At 51.0% G+C, this 11151-nt stretch overlaps 1 protein-coding gene across 1 annotated transcript in view; it reads left to right on the top strand.

Moving 5' to 3' along the window:
- Window positions 1-11151, top strand: part of IBA57 (IBA57 homolog, iron-sulfur cluster assembly) — a 25261-nt gene that overhangs the window by 987 nt on the left and 13123 nt on the right. The gene's annotated exons all lie outside the window — the stretch shown is intronic.

The raw sequence follows: 11151 nt of genomic DNA, 5'->3' as shown, positions 1-11151 counted from the left end.
GTCAGGCAGGGCCACGGCGGGGGGCACGGGCGGGGACCAGGGTCGGCCGGGCGCCAAACCTAGGGCGGGCTCCGAGAAAGGCAGTGCCAGCAGCAGGGAGGGGAAGGCCACCGTATGGATCTGAGGCCCCGCCCCAGTGCTCGGCCCTTCCTTCACGCCGGCATCGGCTGGGGACTCTGGGATGAAGCTGGGTACCGGCCGTGCTGGACACAGAGCATCACCTGCAGTGTCCTCCTCCTCCTCTTCCCCCCTCCTCCTTCTCCTCGGCTGGCCGCCCTCTCCCTTGGGAAGGGCACCCTCTGCTCTGTAGCGCTACCCCTTCCCACCTGAACCCTCTCTCTGTCCGGGATAAGAGGGGAGGATGGGCCTGGCAACCACAAGGGTCCCCAGTTCTGGTTCGTAAACCCTGAGGAGTGGGCTGGACTGTGGCTAGGGCACTGTCCCTACCACCACCCCCATCGGCCCCTACAGAGCCGCCTTGAGCCTTCCGCAGAGCCAATCCTTCCCTCAGAGCTTCTCTGGGACCCAGCCAGGGCCTCAGGACGTCTCTGAACAGAAGGTCCAGCCTCTTCCCTGCACCCCGGCAGCAGCCCAGCTATGAATCCCAGAGGTCTCTGGCCTGGGCGTTCGGGGTACAATGCTGTCCCCACTTCCTGCAGCAGCCAATGTGGCTCCTTTCCCAGCCACCCGCCTCCTGCCTCCTGCCACATGCTGCTTCCTGCGGAACAGAAGCAATTTTGAGTCTTCTTCCTACAGTAGGGGAAACTGAGGCAGCCCGGGGCTGCGCCTCCTTCCTCCTTGGCCCTCTGGGTACCAGCTCATAAGCTGCCAGTCCTCCTCCCCCAAGTGTGGGGCGGGCCTGCATCCTGCCCGGGGTCCCTGCCCAGACTGATGGGAGTGGATTCGGCCACGCCCCCTAGAGCTTCATGGCTATCTGGCTGGGGCCTTCCACTGGGAGGTCAGTCTGCCTTGCTACTGAGACCAAGGGTAGTGGCCAAGAGCTGCGGCTTTGGCCGTTTTGGGGGAAGGGGCTTAGGGCCTCCTGCCCAGGGCCTCCCAGCCCTGCAGCCCCCTTCCTAATTCAGACACAGCCTCCCAAATAAAAATCTAACTTTTGTTTATAACTGTGTGATGTGTGATGTGTGTAAGCACGGGTATGTATGTATGTATGTGCATATGACATGTGTGCACATGTGCTGTGTACAAGCACATGCATGCATGTATCCGTGTGGTGTGTGCAAACATGTGTGCATGTCCATCACTGGCCTCCAGGTACACAGCTAAGCTCCAGGCTAGCCTGGAGAGCAGCTCCTGAGAGACACCTGGGGGCAGTTCAGTGTCAGGCAGCGGGCCAAGTGGGCCCTTCCAAGCAGACGGATGGTAAGAACAAAGAGCAGGCCAGGCCCGAACACTCAAGAGTCAAGGTTGGCCTGTGGCTCAGGGGACAGGGGGACACTGCTGTCTCAGGATGGCGGCCAGAACCTGCAAAGGTAGCTTTGGTGAGGAGCAGAGGTGGGCAAGGAAGGTGGGGAAATCAGCTGCTGTCTGCAAGGAGCCACCTTGGTCTAGACTTCAGTGACCCCAGCTGTCTCCCAGCCTCCCCAGGCCCAGCTCCGGTCCTGATAACCTCTCCTGGCTGAAAACCTCTCTTTGCTGCCTCCAGGGCCAAGCCCTGTTAACGTAAAAACATTCAAATCTGTAAAGCAGTGGTTCTCAACCTTCTGGCCCTTTAAATACAGCTCCTCATGTTGTGCCCCAACCATAAAATTATTTTCGATGCTACTTCATAACTGTAATGTTGCTACTGTGATGAATCGTCATGTAAATATCTAATCTGCAGGCTGGTCTTAGGCGACCCCTGTGAAAGGGTCATTCGACCGCCAAAGGGGTCTTGACCCACAGGTTGAGAACCGCTGCTAGGATTTTTGTGAGTTTATTTGAGCCAAACTATCACCAATTGCTGGGAAGCAATCACAATGGATTGGGACAATGCTCCAGAGAATGGTGGTTTTTCACCTTGTTTTATATATCACATCAAAGGAGGAGACTTAAGTGGGTTACATGAAATCCACTGGTGATAGACTAGGCAGGTGGGAGGAAGCAAAGGGGTGGGGAAACCTCTGGGATTGGATAAAAAGTAAAATGATAGACACATACTTCTTTTGCTTAGTTAACAATTAACACGGTAACAATAACAATGAAGGAATTTGTGGTCTCTGTCCTGGTGCTCAGGACATGTGGTTGTGCTCTGAGGGGTCCAGAAAAAGGGAAGTTACAAGCTACTCTGACATTTCAATGATATGTTAGCATAGATGCAAAAAGACAGTAAGCTCAGTTAAGGTAAAGATTGACCTTGTCAGGGAAGATACGGGCCTAGGCAGTAACTACCCATCATAAGCTGCCTTTAGTTAAAGTTTAATTTCAGACCATTCTTTGTGGTTACTTTAGGTCTTAGAGTTTGCAAGACTGTCATGCAGGCCTTCCCTGAGCTTGTCAGGTAGCATATGGCCCCTTTCGTCCACAGCTCCAAATCAGGCTGAACCCTGACCCTAACCTCACCCTGCGTTGGGTCAGATGCCAACTGTAAGCTGAGTCCCTCTTCTGTGTGGGGTCCTTCAGACTGTCTGAGCACCGCTCCTAGGCGCGCCCCTTCCTAGACAAGCCCTGCCCCCAGTGGCACCCCATCTCCAGGCTGGGCCTTGCCCCTAGGTGAGCTGCACTTCTGGTGGAGACTGGCCTGCAGGAGAGCCCTGCTCTTACAGAAGCCCTCTCCCAGGGGAGCCCCGCCCCAGGAAGTCTTGGAGGGCAACTCCAATCTGGATCCAGAGCTCGACATACAGTTCACCTCTCCAAAAGAATTTGGTCTACAGAACTGGCAGTCTTGGACTTAGGGCTGTGATCCTGGCTTTGTGGTCACCAGGGAGGCTAGGTCTATGGGGTTGGGCAGTGCTGCCCTGCCATACCTGGCCCTTATGGGTAGGAATGGGCACTGAGGGTGGCAAAGCTGGTGGTAATGGACATGCAAGAACGCCTGTGTGTGGGCACTCTCTCCAGGTCCCTCCACGCTTCCTTGTCAGTGCTCTGCAGCCAGGCCTCCTTTCTGGTAGAGGCCCTCAGGAGCTAGAGAAATGGTTTCTGGGGGGGAACAGTGGAACTTGGCGTTCATAACAACCCTAATGGCTGGAGAGGGCCAGCAAGGAATGCAGGCCTCTACTCCCGCAGGGACAGGAGCCTGGCCGGGGTCCTGAAGGTCAGTGTTCCACATCTGATGGTGAAAGGGTCTACAAGGGTGGGGAGTAGGGCACGGGCCCTACCATCTGAAAAGGAGCCATGAAGCCAAGTGGATAGGGGAGGCACTGGGCAGATTTGTGTTTGGGGGAGAACATTCTGGATTCGAACATCTGGACAGGATGTCCAGACATTGGTCTTCTCCTGTCCTTGGACTTGGACTCAGGTCGGAACTTAGGCCACTGGCTCTCCTGCATCTTGAAGATGGCAGATCCCGGGACTTCTGAGCCTCCACAACTGCATGAGCCAATTCTTTGAAATACATCTTTCTCCATATATCACAAGTTGGTACTGTTTCTCTGGAGAACACCAACTAATATACACCCCCTCAGCCAGAGCGGGGTAAGGGCTTCCCAGCTGAGAGGGAAGGTGCAAATGGAGGCTCTATTCTGGAACGTATCTCTCGGCTAAGGCTTCATAACAAGTACCACAGACTGGGGGCTTAAACGGACATTTATTTCTCCCAGTCCTGTGAACAATGGGCCTTGAAAGGACCACGCCATCCTGTCCCTTGCCCTCCATCTGAATCATAGGCACTCTATCTAGTTCCTGTAACTTCCATTTTGTAAGAATGGCCATTTAAAATTTTTCACTAAACACAGATGGTCCTTTGTTCTGTTAATTCCAGGGAGTAACTAAACCAGATAGCCTCCCTGATAGAAGTAACTCTGCTATTTCTAGCTTCTGTAAGTACGCTTGCTTGAATAATGGGAAAAATAAGACATTTTTGGGGAGGTACTAACAATCTGAATCTGTGCCAGTAACCTAATGTATATTCTTATCAGCCTATAGCAGTGGTTCTCAACCTTCCTAACGCCGCAACCCTTTAATATAGTTCCTCATATTATGGTGACCCCCCAACCATAAAATTATTTTCATTGCTACTTCATAACTGTAATGTTGCTTCTGTTATGAATCGTAATGTAAATATCTGATATGCAGGATGTGTTTTCATTGTTACAAATGAACATAATTAAAGCAAAGTGATTAATCACAAAAACAATATGTAATTATATATGTGTTTTCCGTTGATCTTAGGCGACCCCTGTGAAAGGGTCATTCAACCCCCAAAGGGGTCAAGACCCACAGGTTGAGAACCCCTGGTCTATAATCTAGTTACTGCCCCTTCTTAATTACCTGGTCCTGCAAGCCGCTCTGCCGGCATGGGAGTCTGGTCTGTCCTTGGTTCCTCCCATGCCAGGTGTCTTCTGGTTATCTGAGCTGTGCTCAAGGCTGTAAGCTTTCTACGGGATATCTGCTAAGCACACTGTCCCCATCCCAGCACATGGGTTTTTTGCCTTTATGAGCTAACCCCTAAGTTCATTCGGGGCCGCAAGGTTTTGGAGAGACATTAGTGCTCTTGCTGCCGCCGGTGTTTGCAATAAAGACTCCAAATTTGGCCCTCTGACTGTGGCGTCTTCTGCTTAGCTCACTGAATTTCCAATATGACACCTGGAGGCTGCAAGTCCAGGATCCAGGTGTGGGCAGGGCTGGTTCCCTGAAGGCCTCTGTCCTTGGTGTGTAGATGGCCATCTCCTCCTGTGTCCTCACATAGCCGTACCTCTGTGTGCATCTGTGTTCTAATGTCCTCCTCTTTTTTAAAAAAATATATTTTGTTGATTTTTTTTTTACAGAGAGGAAGAGATAGAGCTAGAGAGTTAGAGAGAAACATCGATCAGCTGCCTCCTGCACACCCCCCACTGGGGATGTGCCTGCAACCAAAGTACATGCCCTTGATCAGAATCGAACCTGGGACCCTTCAGTCTGCAGGCCGGCGCTCTATCCACTGAGCCAAACCGGTTAGAGCTAATGTCCTCCTCTTCTAAGAACACTAGTTATATAAGGGGAGGACCCTCATTTCACTTTAATTACCTCTTTAAAGGTCCTATCTCCAAAAACAGCTCCAACTGAAGTCCTGGGCATTAGGGCTCCACCTTAAGGTAATGCCCAACTGAAATTGCGATCGCCACAGGACAAGGCATAGGCCTTCTGTCTTGGGAACTTGGGGGCTTGCATGCACCACCTGGGTCTTGTCAGTTTTGTGAGTTTTTTAAAATAATATATTTTTATTGATTTCAGAGGGAAAGGGAGAGGGAGAGAGAGATAGAAACACCAATTATGGGAGAGAATTATTGATCAGCTGCCTCCTGCACATCCCTACTGGGGATTGAGCCTGCAACCCGGACGTGTGCCCTTAAGCAGAATCGAACCTGGGAGCCTTCGACGCTCTATCCACTGAGCCAAACTGGCTAGTGCTGTGAGCTTTCTTTAAAATACTCCCTCTGCACCATAATAATAGTAGCAGTTGATGAATGTAATTTGTCCCATAATAATACTAGCAAAAGAAAATAAATATAGAACGCAACATTTATTATAAAAAAACTAGATTAAATTAAACAGTAAATTAAAAATAGTACTCCTAATTTTTATTTTGAGTGTTCAGATAGTTTTTGGATTTTTCAATAATTTTGTTACAGCATTTTAAACTTGTAGGTAGGATCCCTTGGCTGCAAAGCTTTGCTTTCCCTATATGCGTGAGCTTAAAATTATTGGAGCCATCATTCTTCATTGCTTCCAGCATAACTTGTTGAAGTGACAGAAACGTTTGTATCCAGTATTTTGGGAGAAATATTATCAAAGGCTGATATGGTGCCGCTTCTGCTAAGAGGAATATGTCTAAGTTTTTCAAGTTTTTCTCCATAATTTTTGCATTTATGTCCACAGTTTTGTTTTTTCAAAGAATCAACATTAGCATAAGATTCTCCTTGACAATTATTTTTGGAAGCACATTTCCAAATTCTTTTTTTTTCAATATATTTTATTGATTTTTTACAGAGAGAGGGAGAGAGACAGAGAGTCAGAAACATCGATGAGAGAGAGACATCGATCAGCCGCCTCCTGCACATCCCCCACTGGGGATGTACCCGCAACCCAGGTACATGCCCCTGACCGGAATGGAACCTGGGACCCCTCAGTCCGCAGGCCAACGCTCTATCCACTGAGCCAAACCGGTTTCGGCACATTTCCAAATTCTTGATATGGCCATCCTGTTGCACTTAAATTGTTTTGCAGGTAACGTAATTGCACCTTTCTGCAACTTTTCCTTTTTCTTTTGATGCATCAAGAACTGGACAATCGCAACTCGATCTTTGCTTGAAAACTCTCTTTTTTTCATTTTAATTTTACAATGGGTTGATATTCAACTGAAATAAAACAATTGGCCCTGGCTTGTTTGGCTCAATGGATAGAGCGTCGGCCTGCGGACTGAAGGGTCCCGGGTTCGATTCTGGCCAAGGGCACATGCCTGGGTTGCGGGCTTGGTCCCCAGTAGGGGGCATCCAGGAGGCGGCCGATCGGTGATTCTCTCTCATCATTGATGTTTCTATTTCTCTATCCCTCTCTTCCTCTCTGAAATCAATAAAAATATTTAAAAAACCAAAAAGAAAACCCAAAAAACAATTGATTTCCATCAGCGGATAAAATTAGAAAAATAGTTATAATTCATAATAATTAGATTAACCTAAAAATTGAAAGATGTGTCAAAACAAATGACAGATGTCATGAAACACTGATTTTGACTGAAGGCTTCACAATTTTGCGCTACAACATAACTTACAGCTGCATTCGCCAATAATTCCTGTATAAATAGTCACTTGCTACTATTATTATGGGACAGAGGGAGTATGTTTTTATAGATTTTGAGAGAGGAAGGGAGAAGGATAGAGAGATAGAAACATCGATGAGAGAGAAACATCATTGATCGGCTGCCTCCTGCACACTCCCCACTGGGGACTGAGCCCACAACCCGGGCATGTGCCTTAACCAGGAATTGAACCAGTGACTTCTTGGTTCACAGTTCTGTGCTTAACCACTGAACCACACCAGCCAGGCAGTTTTGTGAGCTTTTGATGGTGGTGTTTTAGGTTCTGTTGTCACTGGCTGTCCCAGGCCTAACCTAAGGAGCCAATCTGGGTGTCATCCATGGTCCCATCTCTAAGACCAATTCCTTGATGCTGTGACACAATCACCATCTCATGCCTGAGCTGATACCTTAACGTGGTTGGCCATCTCTCACTCAGACATGGTGTCTGAGATGTTCAAAAGTCCGTTAACTTCAAGAGGTGGAGCCTTGAAAGGACTGATCCATCCTGGTTATCTGAGCTGTGCTCAAGGCTGCAAGCTTTCTACGGGATATCCAACCATTGAACATGCCCTTTGTGCTCACTTAGCTACTTCAAACAAACAAACAAACAAACAAACAAACCATAAAAATCCCTCTCCATGTCCTTGTCAACCTGAGATGGCCATGAGGATGAAGGGCTGAATCTGGGCATAGAACTGTCCCCCTGCCTATCCCAGTCTTCCCACCTGGCTCAGGAGCAGGCCAGTGGGGTAAGCCTCTGTGCCTGGTGGGGTCTCTGGTATCAGCTCAGGCATGAGATGGTGGTTGTATCACCTGGACTCTTCCCCACAGAGATCCCAGCCCCACACTCCCCTCCAGGTTCATCAGAGTTAGCTCTGCCCCATCTCTGGCCTTCCACCTCTGTCCCCTCCCCTAGCAGACCCCCCAAGAGCACACAACTTGCCCCCACCTCAAGATTGGGCCCAGTCCTAGCCGGCTTGGCTCAGTGGCTAGGGCATCAGCCTGCGGACTGAAGGGTCCAGGGTTTGATTCAGGTCAAGGGCACATGCCCGGGTCGCGGGCTCGATCCTCAGTAGGGGCCCTGCAAGGAGGCAGCCGATCAATGATTCTCTCTCATCATTGATGTTTCTATGTCTCCCTTCCTCTCTGAAATCAATAAAAATACATTTAAAAAGAGACATTAACAATGTAGAGTTAAAAAAAAAAAAGATTGGGCCCAGATACCACCTCCCAGCAAAGCTGCTCTAACCATCTATGAATGCATTTCTCCAACTTTCTATTTGAAATATTTAACTTACAGAAATTGTGAAAGAATAATAAAATAAACTGTACCACCCTTCACCTAGATTCACCAATTGTCAACGTTTTGCCCTGTCTGTCTGTCTGTCTGCTATGTCCTTGCTGGTCTTCTGCTCACACAGCTCCCACTTGTGGGGCTGGCCCCTTCTGGGGTCTGTGCTCCCCAAACTCTGATTTCCCAGCTGGGCCAAGTGCGTGGTGAGGGGCACAAGCAGCATGCCCAGAACCCCCAGACCCTCCATCCTGCCCAGCTGGCTTCCTGGCTGTGACCAGTCAGACCTGGTATGTGGCTCCCCTGACCACTGGCCCTTCATGGAGGTCTTCCTCTGCCACCGGGCATTCCAAAGGTGACCCAGCACCTCCCTGCCAGCCCCTGAGGACAACACGGGGTGGGGGCACATTCCTCCAGCCTCACGTCAGCCTGTACCCCAGCCAGCAGAGAAAACTGCTTCCCACTGGCCCTGCTGCAGGAAGGGCCAGCAGGCAACCTGGGGCCACCTGGACTCTTCCTGACATCCCGTCAAGGCTGAGCCCAGCCTGCTTCACTACCTGGGCTATTTAAATGCAAATTAACTAAAAAATGTCAAATGAACATTCCAGTTTCTCCCCACTTGGCAATGCCTCAGTGAATGGAACAGACAGCACCTCCCACCATCCTGGCGTCTGCCAGCCAGTGCTGCTCCAGGAAGCCTTCCTGGGTCTCTGCTGTAGCCTGTCCATCCTGACACTAGGGACCCTGGCATATGAGCACCACCCAACTGCTGCCCCTTCTCAGTCCCCATTGCTTCTTCTCATGCCACAGCTTCTTCTCTCTGGAAGGAGCTGTGGCCAGGCCTCAGGAGGTTCCCAGGAGCTGGAGCTGCAGCCAGATGCAAATGTGCGCTCCCCTGCCTCTGAGGCCACAGGACTGGAGTCATCAGGAGGGGTGGGGAGCTAAGAGCTGGGAAATGGCGGGTGTGGGGGTCTGACCCCACTTCCCAGATGCTGCTGAGCCAGGGGTGGTTTCCTGTTATTCTCTCCTCATGGCCTCCTCCCTTCCCAAAGGCAGGATAAGGAAGTTGCCCTGTTCTGGGGGTGTCAGAGCACCCCCTTCCTGCAGTCTCCCTGAGCAGCCGGGGAGCTGGCTCCAACCATGGAAACGGATGAGGATGAGACGAGGCCATTCCATCTGATCCTGCCCCAGGGAAGGAAGAGGTGCTGGAGACGGAATCAATGGCCAATGAGCAGTGATTCAATCAATTTGTGCCTGTGTGAGGAAGGCTCTGTCAACTTCATCAGGGGTTTGGAGAGCTTCTGGGTTGGTGGAAGTGTGGAGATGCAGGGAGAGCAGTGGGCACAGAAAGCATGGAAGCCCCATACCCTGCCCTGTGCACCTTCCAGCTGGATGTTCTGAATTATCTAATAAAGAGGGAATATGCAAATTGACTATCACACCGTAATGTTCAAGATGGCTGTGCCCACAGCGGAGGCTGAGTTCCTGTAATGAGCCTTAAAGAGCAATCAGTAGGGACCTGAGGCTGTGTGGCGCTGGGCTGGGGCAGGCTTGACAAGGGAACTCCCTCCGCCCCAGCGCCAGGCTGGGGGACCTCAGGCCGTGCCCCCAACCTGGCAGGGCTTGATGGGGAACCTCAAGGCACGCCTCTGGGCCCGGGCTGGGGGATGGTGGGGTTTGATGGGGGACTTCAGGCTGCGCCCCCCGCCCGGCAGGGCTTGATGGGGGACCTCAGGCTGCGCCCCCCGCCCGGCAGGGCTTGATGGGGGACCTCAGGCCACATCCCTTGCCCCGGGGTGGAGGACCTGAGGCCATGTCCCCTGCCCTGGCACCAGGCCGGGGGACCTGAGGCCATGCCCCCCAGCCCAATGGGGGTGGGGCCGGCTGGGTCTGGGTCTCACGTGATTTCGAGGTGCACATGGGTGGGCGGGAACTTGACTCTGGTTCCCTTGGCATGCCACAGACTCTGTCAGGATGAAGATTTTCATATACATTTTACTAATTTTCTTTCATCTCTGACATTTTTATTATAGAGAAAGGGCAAATAGCAATATTAAAATATTTCCTCTAATTAATACCCTTTTAATGTGCACAAATTTCATGCACCGGGCCACTAATAGTCTTTATAATAAGCTGGCAATAGTAAGTAATGTTCCTCTGAATTCTGTGACCACTCCAGCAAATTAATGGAACCCAAGGGCAGGGTTGTGGGAGCCTCAAACTAGAGGCTCTGGTTCTTCGCCTGTGGGACACCCAGCTGAATTGCTTGCGGGGTGGATCTCCTGCACACGTGTATCTTTGGTGATCAGAGTGTCATAAGTGAAAGGAGTGTGAGCGTAAGCAACACACAGGATGGATTTTCATGTACAAAACCAAGAGCCGAGTCATAGGAGGTATCCCCACACCCATGTCTATGCAGCACATTCACAACAGCCACGGGGTGGAAGCACCCCAAGTGTCCAGCAACGAGGCAGGTAAACAAAATGGAAGGGGATGTTATTCAGCCTTAAAAAGGAAGGAAATGCTGACACACTGTGGATAAGCCTGGAGGACATCGTTCACAGTGGCATCAGCAATTCCTCTCAGATGAGTCCCCAGAGAAGTCAGGTTCACAGAGAGAGCGGAGGGGAGCAGGGGGATGCCAGCAGGTGAGGAGAGGGGGACTGGAGTTTGATGGGTATGTTGTTTCAATGTGGGAAGATGATAAAGTGCTGGATGGCTGCACGACACTGGGGATGCGCTTAATGCTCCTGAACTGTGCACCTGAAAAGCGCTGAGGCGGCAGTAAGCAAGCAGAAACTGCTCAGGCAATCCATGGCAGGCCAGGGCAGGCGCGCCCGGCCTGGAACAGGATCCAACCCCGCAGGCAGGGCTGGGCGGGGCTGACGACCAGCCCGAGGCTCCGCCCCATTCACGTCCCCGCACTTGT

Source organism: Myotis davidii, unplaced genomic scaffold (assembly GCF_000327345.1).
Source record: "Myotis davidii unplaced genomic scaffold, ASM32734v1 scaffold2737, whole genome shotgun sequence".
NCBI classification, from domain to species: Eukaryota; Metazoa; Chordata; class Mammalia; order Chiroptera; family Vespertilionidae; genus Myotis; species Myotis davidii.
This window is presented reverse-complemented; position numbering and strand designations above follow the sequence as displayed.